This window comes from Spea bombifrons, chromosome 3 (genome assembly GCF_027358695.1).
Source record: "Spea bombifrons isolate aSpeBom1 chromosome 3, aSpeBom1.2.pri, whole genome shotgun sequence".
NCBI lineage: Eukaryota > Metazoa > Chordata > Amphibia > Anura > Pelobatidae > Spea > Spea bombifrons.
In genome coordinates, this window is record NC_071089.1 from 50,617,476 (window position 1) to 50,638,159 (window position 20,684).

Below are 20,684 nucleotides of genomic sequence, written 5' to 3' on the forward strand. Positions count from 1 at the left end.
TGTTGATCTTCATTTTTTTTGTCTTACCAGCATTTGACATTTAATGAAATTGTCCTTGATGGTTCCATAAACATCTGCCACTTCATCGAAAAAGGGCCATGGTTTGTTGTATGCATTAGATAAAGAATTATAAGACACTTGTAAAATCTTTACCACCTCCCAAAGCTTGACCCTGAAAATGCTTGTGGTGTAAAAAAAGTTTAATTACTGCCTGACCTTTGGGGTGAATATAGTCATGTCCCCTAATTATTTAATAAAACTGTTTATAACGAGAATTTGGGCTAAAGGTTCAGTGTCTTTGTATGATGATGCTAGTGTTAATGTTGCCTAATAACCAAATGTCCACATAAGTCATCCCTAGGAATCTGAATGTCAATGGTTGAATTATTCCCAATAATCTCTATTCTGTGGTAAATTATTTGGGTCAATGTACAAATGGCATTCAGTGCTTTAAATTGGCATGCTAACAACAAATTGTCAATACCCTTATATGTGTCACAACCACATTGATCCTAGAATTGAATAGTGTCGGGGTTAAGACCTGAGGTGTCATATATATATATATATATATATATATATATATATATATATATATATATATATATATATATATATATATCAAATATAGTCTAGGAAACCAATTATTCATAATAATTTGAACCATATACTTTCTAACTTACACTTTTTACACTTGTAGTTACACAATTGACAATATTACACTAGCTTGATTTTTCCCTTTCCCTTTATGTCATTGCGCCCCTATTCTGGACATATCATCGCGTTATTATCATATTTGAAGACATACGTTACCTCAAACAACTTTGGTGCTAAATGGCAAAGGTTTTCTTTCCATTAACCAATGAAATGACCCTGCTGATTGCATAGCTTTTTCTTGTTTACACCAGAATTGCTCTTTAGAAATAACTCACATGATACACTTTTGGGGTGCAATTTAGATGTCTGATCCAATTCAGATCAAACAATTGGGTTATTTATTCAAGATTCTAGTAAGTAACAGTAACAGTAAGGTGACAGTGGCAAATTATTATTATTATTTATTGTTTTATATAGCGCCATCAAATTCCATAGCGCTGTACAGGTAAGGAGGGCCCTGCTCAAACAAGCTTACAATCTAGAGGGTTAGTAACCTTTGAAGGATGTTATTCTAAATAATTATCGAACTAACAATTTTTGTTTAATGTAGAAACGCTACTGAAGGCAGTGGAATGCTTGGGAACATCGTTTTTTCATTAAATGGCTTTTTTATCGACAGGAGGGTATGCTTAAATCTAGGGCTCTGAGATGACTCTCACATACAAATACTTTATTTATTGAACAAAAATAGCGCTGCTCATGAAATTCTAGGTATAGTATAAGTGTTCTTTTTTCCCTGCTCTACAGATGCTCCTGCATTTAATGAAAAATTAGGGCACAGAAGGAAAACCACATAATGCAGGCGAATAAAAACCCAAAGACTTTAGGCCTTTACAGTGGACACCAATTGTATTTAGCTTTATTTGCTTTTTATAGATTAGACATGTTGCAGAAAATGTCTTTTGCAAATTTGCCTGAAAATCAATGTAACTGTCTCATCTTAAAACATGAGTTCTTATCCTAGTTAATGAAACAGTGATAAAATCATTGCATTTAGGATTAGGCTGCTCAACGAAAAGTGATTTCCGGCACTGTTGTGTACAGAATATGGAAATTTCCAAAGCGAGTATCCAGTATCATAAAGGTTTGCAAAACAACGTATGTACAATTTTGACATATATTTAAACGTGTATCTAATGGAACTCTCCCCACAAATCTTCTATAACACTTAGACGTGAAAATTATGTTAATGTAACATCTCCCGTATACCTTTTCTCCTTGTTTTGGGACACTTACAGTAGAATAAGGGCAGTATTAAGTTTTGCATGCATGCATATTAATGATACGTTACAAGTGTTTCATATGAACATTCCAAGCAACCTCAGTGATTAAACATATGGTGAAAACAATCAGGGGCATACCTAGAGTATTTGGCACCTGGGGTGGATCCTGTATGTGGCACCCCCCCCAAACATACACACTTTAAAACTGCATAGTTTCTATCATAATATACTGGCACAGACATTGACAGGGGTACAGCATAACTGTTATTATATACTGATAAAAAAGAAAAAATGGTTCAGCACTCAACTCCCAGGAAGCTGGGTGCTAGCAGGAAAAAAGACAGCATAAACCCTCTTGAAGTATGCAAACACAGAAAAGAATCCCAGCACTCCAAACAGCTTCCAATCCTTAGGTTACTTTATTCAGAGAAAGCACAAACAGGGCCTTTGTCAAGGTTGTGATCTTCATATAATGAGGCATACATTGACAGGGTTCAGCATAACGCCTATCACTATATACTGAGACACACATTGACAGCGGTACAGCATAACACCTATCACTATACATTCAGCCAGACATTGACAATAATGCAGCATAACCCCCATCACCCCTATCACTATATATTAAGTCAAACATTGATGTGGTGTAGGCCTACCACTTCAGGCGGTGGGTGCGGCTTCAGTGTTGTGCACCGGGATATGACAGCAAATCCTGACACACAGCAGCAGTTGCTGTGCGCATCGCAAGGGAGCAGGATCGGAGGTCTGCATTAACAGACCTCCCACTCCCTTGATCTCCTCAACCGAGCCTGCTCCTCTCGAGGTGGACATTACTGTCCGTCTCTGGAGGGGTGCCGGCGTGGTGGCAGCCCCCTGATGAGCGGCACCCGGGGCGGACCGCCCTGCCCCCCCGCTAGGTACACTACTGAAAACAATACAACAATTAAAAACACTGCATAGATTAACCAACATTTGTTAGTTAATTTGGTAATATTTAATGTGCTACTGAAAATCTGCTCAAGTAGTCACTATGTATATATAGATCTAACTTTTATTCACTGTTTGGGATACAATACATTTCATTTTTATTTTAGATTATAGCTAAATTTGACAAATTATAAAGACATAGATGTTTTCATGTGTTCGGTTTAGCTTTTGCACCACGCAAGCATTGGATTGACAGCACATTCTGCCCTTCTGACATGATATTCATACACAGCCTAATCATATGATGTGGCAACTATGTATGTTAGACAGAAATGTATGGAAATGGTGCTTTCATAGAGAGAAAAGTATTCAATACAATCAGAAATTCAGAAACATTCATCACATGCAAGGGTACGACTGAGAATTGTGTCACATTTGGAATCAATAATCTCCTGGGGTAGAAGTCCATTGATTGTACTTGTATTACTGCACTGGTATGATTGCAGCATTTGGTTTCGAGACATGCAATATATTCTGGAATAAAAGCAATACAAAAACCACAAGGTTTAACCCTCTGAGTGCGGGTGTTGGGACACATTTTTGGTCTGTAAATGTAGAAAATAGTGCCAGTTTGTCTACTGTGTTGTACATCTAGATTTCGTGTGTATGTTTTAAATATTGTTAGAGTGTGTAATTTTATATCTGTATAGTGTTAACCAGTGTATGTGCATGTGTATAAGATTGTGGTGCTTGCGGTTATGGTGTTGTTTATGTTAGACTATGGCATTAGCATAAGTGTGTATGTCAGCATATAGTGTTAGAGTGTGTGTATTTGTCTATGGCATTAGCATGTGTCTAGAATGTTAGCGTGTGTTTTACCGTAAGGTATTAGTGTTTGTGAGCATAAGAGGTTATGTTGTGTCTGTTAGCATATGGTGTCAGAGTGTGTAAATGCATGTGAGTGTATGGTAAGGCTTGACAAACCTTGGGTGCCAGGAAAATAAAAAAAAATAATGGGGGATGAAAAAAGCTGGCTCCACATTTGTCGACCCCTGGCTTATATATGAAATGGATTTGTCTCTTTCCCATCATGCTTTTGTATACTTAATGCATTTAATGCACCTAATTAAGATATTAATTCCCAATTTGGGCAATATTTGGCTGTCCCATGTAGTTGACCCATTGTCCTACTTTTGTAGGCACTGGTGAGATTCTCTAATCTCACCTGACCAGCCCAAGATGCTGTAAACTAAACGGAAGTCTGTGCTGTTGCAGCATAGACCTCCATTGCAGCTGCCACAAGATCATGTCCCTGCTCACTCCCCACCTCTGGCCATAACACCCAACAAAAGTGATTTGGACACCTGGGGGATATAGATTGGGTATGTTGGTTTTGCTACAGATATCAGCATCAGATGTTTAAGACAACTAAGCTCAATCAAAAGAAATAGCTGACACTTATTTTTAATACTTTAGTTATGCAAAAGCAGATTGTTGTTACTACTATTTCCTTTAAAGAAGTATCTACAGTGCTTATCATATAATCTTTGTAAAATTATCCTATGAAGAACATCTTAAAGAGAGAGTTTAGTGTCCCTGATAGCCCCACTAAAGAAGAGTGCATATTAACCTAAGATTTACAGAGTACTTAAACTTGCAGAATCCCCATACATTTGCAAGGTGGACACTATGCATTTGAAGGGACCTCACCGCTACCTTATGCATTAAAGTGCTTAACATACGTCAGAAAACGTTTTGTCTATGGCACATTGAGATACATGTTGTCTTCTCTTCTATTGTGTTTATACACAAGTAGTTAAAAAAACAACAACCTAGCATGGTGACAAACGTTTTAATTATACAATAGGAAAAAACATTTCACTTAAGAAATGGTTTGAGCTGTACATGGAACACATTGTTGTGTTAGCTTTTACCGTATTATTTCTACCAACTGGTAGTATGTTTCAGCAAACTGACCAGACAATTTACAATGTGTAATAAAATACTTTGACGGTTAATCATCATTAATTAGTTACCACCTAGTTTATTGATGAAAATAAATGGTCAATTTACCACCTCTTAATTTATGGGTTTTCAAACACACATGGGTTATCAAAAAGACAGCATGGCTCCTGGGATTATTAAGTAAAACATGATTAAACAGCAACTATAAACTATATATGTTATTTACTTATTATCCTACACCAGCTTGTGTATTGATGAATTGCCCAATAAGATTTTTATTTCACTGAAACCAGAATACATCAAGGAATATTATTTAACATAAAAGTGATATATTCAACCAATGATTCTTACATCAAAGGTCATCATGGTGAAAGCAGAAAAGCAAACAAACTTTCCACAGTTTTTTCCTTGGAAGCTTTTTCTTAAAAAGTATAGCCAAGCTGTTACTTACCCGTCCTCGGTTCCCACGTCGCCGCAGCAGCCGCCACGCAGGAGAGGGAGACCCCCCTCCACCGCACGGCCACCTCCGCAGCAGCCGGCACGAGGGAGAGGGAGACCCCCCTCCACCGCACGGCCACCTCCGCAGCAGCCGACAAGAGGGAGAGGGAGACCCCCCTCCACCGCACGGCCACCTCCGCAGCAGCCGACAAGAGGGAGAGGGAGACCCCCCTCCACCGCACGGCCACCTCCGCAGCAGCCGCCACGAAGGAGAGGGAGACCCCCCTCCACCGCACGGCCACCTCCGCAGCAGCCGCCACGAGGGAGACCCCCCTCCACCGCAAGGCCGCTTCCGCTGCCTTCCTCTGAAGTACCGCGCAGGAGAGGCAGACCTCCTGGTACACGGCGTCCTGCTGCTGCGCATGCGCGACCTCTAGTGGCGAACTCGCATACTAGAGGAATTTATGAAGGGAGATTACGCCATCCACAAGATGGCCGCGAGTCACAGACACCGGAAGTGATGTCATGAGGGGCTGATGGGAGATTCAGACTTCCTCTGCGGTTCTCCATTTAAACCCCTCAGACCAGTTTCACCTTGCCTTCTGATGGTCGTCTATGCCTTGTGCTAGCACCCAGATAGCGTTGAAACCTGACCTCGGCTTGTTTGACCTGTTCTGTCCTGGAGTCCTACCTGACCACGGTGTCTCCTAACTACTTGTACGTGACACAAGCAAGGAAAAAAAAAACCTTTTTTTCCTAAATTCCACCAAGTCTCCAAAATGCATGCTATCAATGTACTTACATGTGTTGGTTAACATACCTTTACTGGCAAATTTTTTGAAAAAAACCCTCCAGATTATTATGTTCTGTTTCTACAGATGATATAGTTTATCCTATAGTTTACTACCCCCTGAATTGTAATTTTTTTTACATTGTAAGACCTGTGGAAAAGTGCTAGATTATGAACACTTCTGTTTGTGGTTTATAACATCAATTACTAGCAGTGTTACATAAAATGTATATCTACGGTTATAAGGAATGATGCATTTTGATGTAAATCATTGTGGTTAAAAATGTACTTTAATTAAATGTTGGTGGGAAGATGGAGTGATAAGCCATTCACATTAATTTTGAGCAGTATTATATGGAATAATTACCTGCTCAGGCTAGATTAGTTATAATGAGTTGTCTAAAGTGCAGCTGGGGCTGAACAGACTATGGTGTCCAGATAATTGGCTTTTTCTGTATATTTTCCTTGAAATATTGCCTGTATGGGTCATGCACGTGTCTCATTCACATTTAACAAATTCAACATGATTTCCTTCCTCCTGCTGTTTTGAAATACTAAAAACATAACCTTATTTGTTACATTCAAACTTCTGCATGCACATAAAATCAAGCTAAAATCAAAAAGGATGTAAGGGTGTACCACTGAGATTTCCGAACCAGACTTTGTATTTAATTTCCTGTTTTTGACCGCTCATAAAAAAAGACTGTATAACAAGCATTGTATGGTTTTCTATTTGATGCATAAAGTATCACATTGTACAGAAATATTAATGTCTTCCTTTGGTGTCTACATCAAACAGAATTTCTTCCTATATCTTGTTAATAATATAAGGGATTTTTCCTAACTTATGCATTAGTTTTCTCTGCATAGATGTATTTCTAGCAGCATATGACATAACATGATAGACTATAATTAACCCATTACTACAATGCACTGCATTCACAATGACATATAGCTCACAAATTTAAATTCTGGCGCCGAAGCCATTAATCTCCCCAGGCCAAGTTGCTCCAAAGTGTACCTTGCCCTGCCCTTTGCTAGGGGGACTAAATCCCCAGTTCCTCCCAAGTCAGGTTGCTCAGAGAGGTTTTCTGAGTCAGAGAAAACAACTTTGAGCAACTTGGCCTTGGAGGAACGGGGATTTGAGTCCCCCTGGCAAAAGGCAGGGCACGGTGCAGCTCAGAGCAACTTGGCCTGGGGAGACTAATGGCATTGGTGTGAGGAGTTAACGGTCTGAGTAGTTCAAGAGCAACTCTATTGGACCCCACCAAGGGACTTATAACTCCTGGCGCACAAGCCAACGGTTTCCCCTGCCAAGTTTTGTCATCAGGAGTTAAAGGTCCATAAGAGTAGCTCTATTGGTTGCCAGCAGGGAGCTTCTCTGGCATCAACCAATGAAAAGCAGCTGCCCTTCATTGGTTTGTGCCAGAGGATCCCTTGATGGTAACCAATAGAGTCACTCTTACAGATGTTTACAATTTAAATCCTGGCGCCTGCCCTTCATTGGTTTATGCCAGAGGAGCCCCCTGATGCTAACCAATAGAGTCGCTCTTACGGACGTTTAAAATTTAAATCCTTTTGCCAAAGGCCTAAAATCCCAGTTCCTCCCAAGCCAGGTTGTTCAGAGTGGTTGTCTCAGACTGAGCAACTTGGAAGAACAAGGATTTGAGTCTCCCTGGCAGAGGGCAGGGCATTATCATACCAACAATCAAGGTTTTTGCAGGACTATCATGATTTTTGGTCACTGTCCTCTTGTCCTGGGTAGTGTCCCACCATCCAACTTTTGCAGAGGGTGCTCTGATCTCCCTGATCAGCCCAAGGAGCTGTAAAATGAATGGAAGGTCTGTGAGACCTCCATTGTATTTCCCATGTGACCACCTTGCCACACAAGAGTTGCAAGTTCTTCCAGCTCTGTCCACTTCAGGGCAGCTCCCCCACACCGTTTGCCACCCCACCCCAGTTTGGACACCTGCAATGTTAGGAAGGTATGCATTATTTGAAATGTATAGATAAACTCTCTGTTCTTTGTATTAAAGGTTAGAGGTTAGGATTAGAGGTTAGTATTAGAGGTTAGGATTCGTACGAAATGCTAATTTACAAAATTTTGGTAAATTCTCCACTTTTGGTATAGTAATCACTCCTATCCTCCAATCTGGGGAGAGGAAGTAACTGCAAGCCCTACCATATTGCCCCCAGTTCAATGGGCAGGGAACAAAATTAATTGCCTAAAAACAAATTGACCAAAATGAAACCAATTTGTCAGAATTTTGGCCCATTTAGACGTCTATTACAGATATTTACAGCAGTATCTGTTTTAATGCTTTACATATCTAGGTGAGCATGCAAAACGTTGTGGTATCCCATACTATGCACAGGAAAAGGTTGCATCTGAATTTAACCAATTCAAGCCCCAAAGGCTACAGATTTGCAAAGCTAAGCTTATTTGTTGAATTGTATTATTGGAAACATTATTAAATCATAGAGATATCCTGTTGTGAATTAGAGCTACCCATGAGTGTAGACCACTCTTCAGTTTGGATACATATAAAAACCCAATTTTAACTGTTTAGTAAAACTAGGATTTAAAACAGCATATTGGCCTTTGGTAGAAACCCTTAGCGAAAGTGAGGCTTCTAAATTATTTATTTTTAGGCGTGATTTTTTTCTAAGGGGACATTGATCCGTTTATGAGCAATTACCTTTACTGACTGAGCCAACTTTATGCTCATGTAAAGTAAGGAGATTATACTACAAATATAAAAAGTGCAGATTTTTTTACAGAAACAATGTTCAGTCATATTTTGTCTGATTGATTCAGTTCATTGGTATGAATGTGGTAACTTTAGCACATTGCAAATTGTTTTCTAAATACAAAGCAAAGTTTGATGTACTTCGGTGCACTTATAAATTAGTTGCAATAAATAAGGAAATGCCATTCTAGACTGATTAACACATTGGCCTAATAGATTGGCTACGCATAATGAAATAGTTTATATTTACGCTGTATTGATTTTAGTAATGGGATTTTAAAACACTATTTATATTCTAATGAATTTATAGTCAAGCAAAATTTCTTGTTGTGCACAGGCACCATTTACATATCCTGTGTCATCAAAATCACTGTTGTCCATTCTCTCAATCAATATACATGTAAGTATGTAGCATATATATAATAGTATTAGTGTTTTAGGTCAATATGTGTGAATCTTAAGTATTTTTTAAAAAAAACCTGATAGATAATTACATTTAATTATGTAAACTCTAAAGAGACAGTAAATTACAATCAAATATAGGAAAGCAATGCTAACATACTAAAGAGGTGGACATATAATGGAATTAAGTGGATAGAAAGAAAGGTGGGAGGCATTAGATAAATAATTCAATGAACGGACACAGAAAGCATGTTCAAAGCATTTACAATGATGGTAATGTGGTGGTATAATACACAAAGATACCGTATGATGAGCAAAAATTAAAGCTGAGCAAAATGGCATTGATCTGGCTTAAGTCCATAGCCCCATGAATGTCCACATGTACACTTGCTTATGTTGAGTCTGAGTTGGCTTGTTCTGCTCATCCACTTCTATTACACATGTTGACCATTTTGGTGCAATTAAAAACATACTGTGTAGAGTATTATACTGTATTGCCATAAAAACTCACACATATATATATATATATATATATATGTTTGTGGCAGATATCAGCAGGGTTCACACTCAAATTGTGAACCTTTCTGAGGTTATCTTATAAAATGAATACAGTTAAAAGAATATTATTATTACTTATGGGACTAGTTTGTATATAATGCCATTCAGAACTAAACTCTATTCATTCAGAACACTATTGTTTCCAGCAATATTTCAATTTTTACATTAAATGCTTATCATGGAAACTATTCCTTTATTTTTTGTGCTTTTCTACCAAATGGTTCTATTGTGCAGGATTTGAGACATGTTGTTTTAGCGGGATTGAAAATCATGGTGATAATATAAAAATACAGTTTTTGGTACCACTTGTTAAATGATTATATGCATTATTAGTATTATATGTCTAGGACAGCAATATTTTTACCATTGGAGTAAAAGTATTAAGTTTCCCTGAGGCATTTAATAGCATGGAAATGAAACATACGAAAATATTAAAAAACATGTACTTATCTCAATTTGGCTCACTGCCTGAAGTGCATTAATATCAAACGATACAATAAAAATATATACTGATTTCTGAGCAATAAATTGCTTAGTTACTATGTTGACTTAAACATATGTACAAAAATGTATCCAGGACTATCACGTTGTTATTATTCACTGCAATGAGAAATTTTACTTGAAAAATAACATACCAGAGTTATTCCATATACTGAGTTATATAATGCCTGGGTAATTCTCTACATAGGGGTAATTATTTTAAAATCCTTTGTGAAACTCCCATACAAAAATATGTTTATGTATATATAGTACGTTAGTATATGCCACATTGTTACCCCCTTTCAAGTACTCCTGATGTGTGGTGGATGTCACAGATGATGTAAGCCACCATAGTTAATAAAGACAAATAACTTGCCAGGAACAATGTATGAAAGTGCTAGATGGCAAGCTCACAGACAGGGTCCTCATTAATTGTACAGCCCCGCAGGATATGTTATCCTATGTCCTGATATGTTGAAGTCTAAGAAAGTTGGTTAAAGCAATTTTTCATTCAAAGAATAAGCTCAGTTGTTAACTCCCAGTGCACAAATCCACAAAACAATCTCTAGATACTTAGTCGAAAAACATTTAGTGTGCATATCGCTTATTAGAGCCCAGGGTCCTCTGATCTCATGTTAAAACAATACTTGTATAATCAGATCAAAGCAAACATTGCACCTCCAATGAGATCACTTATAGATTCAAAGTTCAATATTGTTGTTCAATGTATTAATAGGCCGTAAACCTGCTGTTAAAGCTATGTAGTCTTATATTTGTAGAGACTGAAAGATTAAAGTCATTTTTTTAAACCATAAATAGGCACGGTAGCTTTACTGGTAAAGTTTTAGGCAAGGCCTGAGATCAATACATTGCACCACAACCAATTAAGTGCTCGACTTAGGAATTCATTTATATTTTGGATCTGATTTGAAACAAATCATTGGTTATATAGAGCAGACTCAGACTTATAGCACATTTCTCTCTTCACAGCTCACTGTATTTAAATCCTTCATACTGTTAGTTTAGTTTTGTAAGAAAGTTGGGCATCTGGCATTTGATAAGGAGCATGACCTAATTTATATTATTGTTCGTATATAAAAATCAAACTTGCATTACATTGCTATAACTCCACCAAGCAGATGAGACAATGGGAAGCGGGATATGCTTTACTGGATTCCAAGTGGCAGGTGATTTCCATTTACGATATTCAAGAAATATAATAGTATTCAGTTTATGTTTTAAATATTTAAACTAGTTTAGTTATAAATAGTGATTGCTGTTTAAGGAGTTTCTTTTATCAAATTGTAGCACTTTATTATAATTGCTATAGTAATCATATAAGCCCTGTTGTATGTCTCCAGTGTAAAGTTTAAAATGCATCTGCAAAAGTAAATTGGTAGATTGTTGCTTAGAGACTAATAACAAACAAAAAGTGATTTTATGTTCCTTTAAACTTGATATTATTTCATCATAAACAGCTTTAGCTAATTTGTACATAAAGAGGCTGACTTTAAAGCAATGCTGTGTCATAGATAATTTATGTGAATCAAAAGTAGATATTATGTCTCATTGCTCCCATTAAGACAAAAGCTACAGCTCCCTATATTAATCTTATTCAACCTGTGTATTGTAAAATTAATGCAAATGTAAGATGAAAAAGACATGCTAACATAGGACTCATATACAATAATAGGCCTGTCTGGAACATTGTATGGTTGTCAAATAGCTAAGTTTACTCCAAAAGTGCTCTCTCTAGTCACTAAATGTTATTATTTGACAATAAGTTGCCCTCCTTGACAAATGAGGACCTCGGCGTAGCTATGGCTAGAATATATATATATATATATATATATATATATATATATATATATATATACACCCTCGGCACTACTAATAAAGCTGATATTGTATATAGCTACATGTCTGTAATATTAAAGACATGATATGTACTACAGTTAATGAAAATGTCATGTAACTGGTTGTAATATTTTGTTATCTCTCTACACGTTACATGGTTACAAATGAATACACATTGTTTATTATGAAATTACTGACAACTAGACTTGGGTATTCGGATTCGTCCAAACTTGGATTTTTAAATGAAAATTGCCTGTTTTGTGTGTTTGTATGAATTTCCAAAAAATGAGGAGGGACCTTTTTCTGAAGTTAGGCTGGCTTAATCAAGTTATTATTAGTATTTGTGGCAGCTTTCCCAGGAAATGTGGTTAAGGTTCAAAGTGGGTACAGTGTTAAGCATTCAGAGTACAAAAAATCTAATAGGTGCTGCTATTAAGTATAAAAAATGCAAACTCCCCAGGAAAGAATAAGGGCTATAGTTAACCATTGCAATGCGATAGATATCTATACTGAAAAATCGTACCTTAATCACTCTAAAACTAAACTTTTAATAATAACAAAATCTCAACCAAAACACCAACTTTATTATAATAGAGAGGTGCAAAGATGAGGAAAATAAAAAATCTCAGGGGTTCTGTGGACCTCAAGTTGCTTCTGCTAGGAGGCTGTTTAACATATTCACCACCTCCTCAGTAAAGTAAATCTGCCTTACATTAAGTAAGACTTTATTATAATAAATACATTTCACGGGTTCTGTGGACCTCAAGCTTCCTTATATTAAGTAAAATTTTATTACAGTAAATAAAAGTAAAAATCTCAGAGAGAGCATAATTGATACGCAAATGAGCAAGGATTATATTATAATTTAGGGCAGCCTCTATTGCAGGCCCTGTGTGTGTATACTATATGCCCCTCCCATTTTTCCTCTGACCTCCTTCCTTCGCTCTCCCCCCTTCCTCTCAGTATAGTCACTGTATCTGCCGAGAGAGATCACAGGAGACCAGAAAACAGCTACAGAAGGGAAGTGAGCAGGTGGGGGCAGATACAAGGCAGAGGGAGAGTGCAGGGGCACAGACTAGAGTACACAAAGAAATAGATATTTTTTTGGCAATTCATTCTGCCTGAACCAAAGGTATATGAAATTTGTTGTCTGAAAACAGGCTAATGTAAGACTAGGTAGTTGCTTGACATAATTTTTTTTCATTGTGCAGGATAAGTATCACACAGAAATAAAAACCAATAAAAACATTTTAAGAATAAAATTATTCCCTTTTTCAGAACATACATTCATAATTCAGAATGAAGAGACTATAATCAGGCTTCTGCACCAATGAAATAATTGTAAAAAAAAAAAAAGATGATACATAGTTTAGCAAAATAAATACAGACCTGTTTAATTTCTATAGAATCGCTAGGATTATTCTGTGTTGGAAGAGATATGTCAAACTTCAAGTGCAAATGTGTGATTTAAATTCCCCATGGATTGGTATGCATAAATTAGGGAAAGCAAATCATGACAAAGAATCCCTGTTGAATGTCAATTAGAAAATAACAGCCATAATGCAAGAGGACAGAGTGTCATCTCCAAGTTGTATTGATTTTGTACAAGGAACACTGAGCAGCCAGACTTAAAGACCATCTAAAATCATATTGCTGTGCATTTTAGTATTATTATTGCCTACATCAGTCCTGCTCACTGTAGCATACTACCATAAAGCATGTATCTGAAGGTTATGGCCATTAACCTCAAGCAATGTGCTTGCTATATTCGTACAAATGCCCATAAGAACTTGCCTCTTTCTCCCAAACACAAAAATAGAAGTCAATAAAAGTGCATTGAATAAATATGATGTGATATACAATAGCAGCAGGGCACACACAGCTTTTAAGATTGTTGAACTCTATATAGTCTTTGATTGTCTTTGTGTTTTAGGTTATAAATGAAATGTATTATGATTGCAGTATATGAGTCAGAGTAACTATTTGTTGCCCTCACAAGGAAACGGGACTGATTCAAACTGAGTGTTTTTACTGTACTATCATAAGAGATGGCTCAAGGTTTTTGAAGGGCCTAAGCAAAAAATAGGACAATACTGTCAGTCTGCTTATGTTGGTCTACTATGTCTGCTCTACTAATATACACTGTGGGCTTGTGTCAGTTGGGCTCATTCTCCCCGGCTCTGCTCCACCCTCCAAGGTCCTGTTTCACTTTCTTAAACAACACACAACACAGCCCCACTCTCCTTAGTCATCTTCAGCTCTGTTCTCCTTCATTTTTCTCAGATCTTTACCACTTTCCTCAGTTCTGCTTTTTATTTTCCTTCTCTGCTCCATAACCTCTCCTCAGGTCTTATCTGCCCAAATGATCAAAAAAGTGTTGTCGACCACTTCTATTCTGAAGCTGGTTAAGGTCTAGGTGAACATACTAACAATGCTACAGTATAAGGGCTCCATGGGCCCCCTGACCATGTAGGGGACCTCAATTGCTTCTTAATATACTTAAATTGTAGCACCACCACTAACTACAATTAAAAAAGACTGCAGAAGTAAGTTTATATAAAATGTTAAAAAATGTATTATTGTTCACAGTGTGGCTTGGAAAAACTATGTGAATCCCTAGGCTAATCACAAAAAAAGTAATTGGAGCCAGGAGTTAGCAAACCTTGAGTCCAACCAATGAAATGGGATTGGACATGTGTTTTAGAGCTACTTTGACATAAAAAAAAAACATGCAACACTGTTAGTATGCTATTCTCTAGAAGCATCTGCTGATGGGGACAATGCCTCACAAAAAGAAACCTGCAAGTTTTATAGGATTTGCATATAGCTGAAAAGGGTTACAATCGTCCATTGAGAGTTGGAACTGGTTAACATCTCTGTTCCTAAAGGTTTGCCAAAGAGCACTTTGACACTCCACAAAGCTACTGGAACAATGTTTTGTGGACTGATGAATCTAAGGTTGAATAGTTCAAGAACATGCAGGACTACATATGCCATAAAAAGGGCACTGCATACCATCATGAATACGTCATTACAGTGATGTACGGTGGAGGGAGCATCGTCATATGGTGCTGCTCTGCTGCTTCGGTTCCTGACAGCATGCCATCATCAAGGGGACAATGAATTTCCAACTTTATCATACAGGATAATGTCAGACAGCTGAACATCTGTGATGTTGGGTGATGCAGCAAGATAATGACCCTAAACATTAAAGTAAGGCTGCTTCAGAAAGACCATACCTCATTAGAGATGTTGTGGAATGACCGTTCACACCAGCCAGCCTTAGAATATGTCTGAGCTTAAGCAGTTCTGCAAGGAAAAAATGCTCAAAAATTCCCCCTGAATCTTGTGCAGGTCTGATCTGCAGCTACTGGAAGTGATTGTTTTAGGCTGCCAAAGGAGGTTGACCTGTTTTTAAATCCAATGGTTCACTTACTTTTTTGGTTTGTGTGTTATTAGCTTAATCACATTATTTACATTGATTTAGATGTAGATAAGTTGACGAATTGTATGAACAATGAATGCAGAATACCAGGTAATTCCAAAGGGTTCATTTACTTTTTCTTGCCACCGTACATGTAAAGTAGGCTTCCTTTTTCCACTCATAATAGTCCTTGGCAGTAATCAATGACTAGCAAGAAAAATAATTTACAGTGTTTAGATTACAGAATATATCATCAGGCTTCAAAACATGTCTAATAGAGCAAGAAGTCACATTCATTTAATTCCAAATTACTATACGGTATGTGATTGCATAATTTTGGTTTTAATTGAGGCATTTGTAGCTGATGTACAATCAACTTGGTGGGTGTTTAGGCAGACTGTATTAATTAAACGTATTTGATGCAGTTTGCCTAAATGTGTTTCAGTAATATTATGAGTTAGTCCCAACAGGATCTATCTTAGATGCTATATTTCACATCTTTAATTACAAACAAAGCTTTAACATTTTATGCTTTTCAGTGAAATCATGCAGAAATGCTCATAATCTCATCTTAATGTCCTGCTGTTATTGAACTGCAGTCAATGGAAAATGCCTACATAATCATATCGAAGACGTATATACTCTCTGGCCTCATTTAATAGTCAATATATAGAAAAACTGCACTGTTGTGAATCTAAAAGTGCTCAAAATATAGCAATTTATCTCTACATCCTCTCTGGTGACTTAGGTAAGCAGTTTATTTGGCTCCTTACATATATATATATTTTAGGTTATGTTGTAAGCTTGTAAGGCTGAAATATTTATTTTTTATGGTTACAGTGTTGTACTTTTACAATGCGTATGGCCAAGAAACTTCTTTAGTATATTGATCAGATTTATATTTCAAATATCCAGTAGAATACAGTGCTTGGCTTTGTAAAAGTCATTGCATTTAAATTACATATACCTGCAATATATTTTATAAAAAATGTTCTGTGTAATTAAATATCTGACCCAGCAACAGTATTATTCTTACTAAACTTGGGTGCGGGCCAACTCTTTGTGTTTGTCTTCGTGGGGAAAATGTTTTCGTATTCCCACGAATATTCCCCCGTTTCTGTGTTTGGTCCGGGCGAATATTCATGTACGTTCTTCTTTTTTTCTTCTTTTTTGCTGTTTTTTTTTTTTTTTTTTTAGTACTATACAGGGTTTACACGGTACGCACTATGCAGCAGCTTTGGTGCCAGGATTTTAAAGGGTCCTCCTCTGCCATCAACCAATGAAGTGCACCTGCACTTCACTGGTTGATGGCAGACAAGCCCCCTGCTGGCAACCAATAGAGTCGTTCGTACAGACTTTTAAAATCCTGGTGCCGCAACTTGGCCGGGGGAGACCAGTGGTCTACCCGCTCCAAGAGTTAAAGTTCCATACGAACGACGCATCAATTAGTTGATGCCAGAGGAGGCCCCTGCAGGCGACCAATACAGTTTTCACTTGATCACACTTTGGTAGTTTTTTTTTTTTTTTTACTTTTAGTTAACTTTGTTAACATGATAAAAATGTAATTTGCTCATCTGTGATGAATCAATGTTCATATTCTTAATTGTGCATTCTGATGGACCAACCTTTCATAGTTTCTAATAGCTGGTCCTTTTATATATTTAAACTGACCCTTAATAATGTGATGTGTCTGGCTCAGTATATAGTGATGGGAGTTAGGGTATATCACCATCAATGTCTGGCGCAGTATATAGTGATGGGAGATATGCCATGCCATCATCTGTGTCTGTTGTGGTTTGGGAAGTTGTGGTATACTACTGTCAGGCTCAGTATATATATTCATGGGAGTTACCACTGTTAGGCTCAGTATATATAAATGGTAGTTATGCTGTACCACCCTCAGTGTCAAAATGTGAATAAATCACTGGGTTTGAGGAAATTTGTTCTACTATTTTTATTTTTTATTTTCTTGCTGGCTTGCCTCCTGACCACACTATTTGGGGCTGGTTTTCCTGTTGCTGACCCCAACTTCCCTCCTAACCACGCTTTACCGGACGCTGGTCAATCCTTCTCACCTACTCCTTGATCAGGCTTACCACTGTATCCTACAGGACACCTGCTCCAGTATTTTCTGGGTATGCCAGTCTTACTTCACCCATCTACAGCACCTGTTCTAGTCTCCTGTGTTAAGTTCCTGTTCTGTATCTGCTCTCCCTCTATAGCTCCACAGAGGAGGCTTTAGCTCTACTGTACAATATCTCCTCTGGTGGTATTCACAGGGCAGTGACACCTCAGACACACTTCTTCCACCTAAACCAATGCAGACTCTTCCTTCGATACCTTACATGTATATTTTCAAAATGAAATATGTCACTTTTCCAAAACCCACATTTTACATTTGAAAATATTTAATAAACCTATGAAATGGTGTATACATATTAAATAATCCGCATGTATTCATCTACAATTTCTGTATGCCAATCAAGCAGATTTATGTGTTTGAAACAATGTATGAGAAAATTTGAGTTTGAGTTTTAAGTTTGCCATAAATTGTTCTTCACCTGTAGGAGCTGTTTTAGAAAGATGTATTATTATGCGGGAGAAGTTGAAGAAGCTATTTTCTCAAAGTACCATTTAATCTGGTTCTTTCATTCATGTAAAATGATTAAACTAATTGAAAAACAAAAGTCACAAGCCACAAGTAGTTTGATGAATGTATGTACTGATACTAAAAGCTTTACAGGTGAAAGGCCCATTTTTAATCCCAGGACTATAAGTGAATCATTCTTTAATTTGCATTCCATTGGTAGGGCCTAGGTTTTTCCACAAAGCTTTCACTATACCAAATAATTTTTTTGCTAGCAATTATTCTTAAATTGTATCACAAATACATACTTGGTATTATTTTTCTCCTCCTACATAAAATAGTTTTATCTGTCATATAAATGCAGATTGTTCAAGAAGATCTACACAATGTCTCTTATTTCCACTGATAAATGATGGAGACATGACAAACTGCCAATGAGTATGGTCAACAGGGCTGCCATCAAAGGAGTTCTTGAAGTATGTCTGTATGGGACATTTTTTCCTTGCCTTCCAATATGTTGTTTTCATAGTATGGACATGTTAAAACATGGGGATTGGGGTGGCACTCTGTAGTAGTAGCGGCAAAGGACGTTTATGAGGTATAGGTTAGGCTTAGGGCAGTGTCTAGCATAAAAAGGATGAGAGGAGACTCATATCTGCTAACTACAGAGTAAAATATAGAATGATATCTACCTGTCTACATAATCACAAATACATATACAGTATGTACAGTGGTGCAGGAGGTCCATTCTCCCCAACTAGCTCTGCTCCTCCAACAGTAGACAGTATGGTCTATCTCCGGGGGGGACGCACAACCAGGGAGGACTGCCCTCAACTCCCAGGTACACTATATAATGTGTGTGTGTATAAATAAGCAATAAGTGGTGTATAAACCTTGATCTACATTAAATACATTACTATATGGTTCTTGCTAGGGGAAAATAGATGGCTTTTGTGTGTTGAAATTGTACATTAGTATAATATGGATTTTCCATGACTAAATATTACGGTTTTTTTATATTTCTAGGAAATAATTCCAAATAAGAAATCTGATTCAATAATATTGCTTTAGTAAAACCTGTTGTAATTCTTCTGATTCTTTAGTGTACAAATAATGAAATGTGGCTGAAATACTTTTGCAAATTCCCTTTCATTTATTTTGACCTCAAACTGTGCAACAGATTGAGGCACAGCAAATAATTAATATACAGTACACTGATATGATCCATATCAAGTGCCTTTTCTTGGTAATTAAATGATTTATGGTATGAAAAATTATTTCTCCTAATAGGATAGGATAAGCCTCCCAAAACGAATCCATTTATGATTGTTTATGCCCTGTGATTCAGCTTTACAAAAATAAAGTTTCAATCTGTAAATCCAAAATCCTTAAACCAGATTTAGAAAAACCAAAGTAGCATGCAATTATAATAGGTAAGCTAATAATTTTGTACAGTGCGAATAATACAATCTCTTCAATTACCCACTAGATATCTACAGTATGGTCTTTAATGAAAATATTTGATTATATGTGGTTATAATTGATAGGGAAATGTATCATGTAACCAATAGGTGCTTGATTCTTCACAGCTTCATCTACAGAGCATAACAAATAAACAAATATAACAAACCTTGGTTTTGGCAAGTCACTAAACAGTTTATTGGATGGTATTTTGAATAACTTTGTACGTATACAGTACTTACCGAATAATGGTACCGTCTACATTGAGGTTTTCATTACAACATAAATTAACCATACTGAAAAGCCCTATATTTAATATCTGTAACCGTTGCTATGGTATACAGTAAATCTGTGGGTATGGTTTTGCCATCAATTTGGAGGAACTTAAAAAAGGAAAGTTTTATAAATCATTCATCAAGGTCTACTGTAGAAAATCACCCATTTGTCATTTATTAATATATGAAATGGGTATATTATACGTTTTAATTAGTAATTTATGTATTCCGGCAAACAGGTGAACTGTTTCAAAGAGGCACTATCTAGCAGACTGCAAAACAATAGTTTGTTCAATTAACTGAGCCAACTGTATTGAAAATTCATTAAACAAAAAGTAGATTATTTTATACAATTTGACATGTATCTCAATGCGGCGGGAGCATCATCACACTTTGTATAGATGGCTAGCCATCCCCAAGATGAATTAGAATGCCATTTATTTATATTAATAAAATATTTTGATTGTATGAAACGAAAAACTAGGATGGTGATGAAAGTAACAACACATGGTCACATGGCAATCACAATTCATTCCATTTATTACAAAATTAGTAATGCAAATAAAATTATATAAATATATGTCAGATTGTAATATACCAGTATGTATAAATCAATCTGGACTTTGATTTACACATGAATTAGTAATCTACGGTTATTTTTACATTACAGCATTTATTCTATGTTCACTAGGTCCAGGTTTTAAAGCTGTATATACAGTATATATATATATATATATATATATATATCATTTGCATATCTGCATGTATTCTGGGAATAAACCTATAAAATGCAAACACAAATTGGGGTAGACCTCAAATATGCATGCAAATCTCGAGCAATAGCAAGTGTATTCACCAAAAAAGCCTCTGAAAGACCTTCCATGTTGGAAAAA

General features: G+C 36.7%; 1 protein-coding gene across 3 annotated transcripts in view; it reads right to left on the minus strand.

Moving 5' to 3' along the window:
• Window positions 1-20,684, minus strand: part of SASH1 (SAM and SH3 domain containing 1) — a 421,695-nt gene that overhangs the window by 237,515 nt on the left and 163,496 nt on the right. The window lies entirely within an intron of this gene.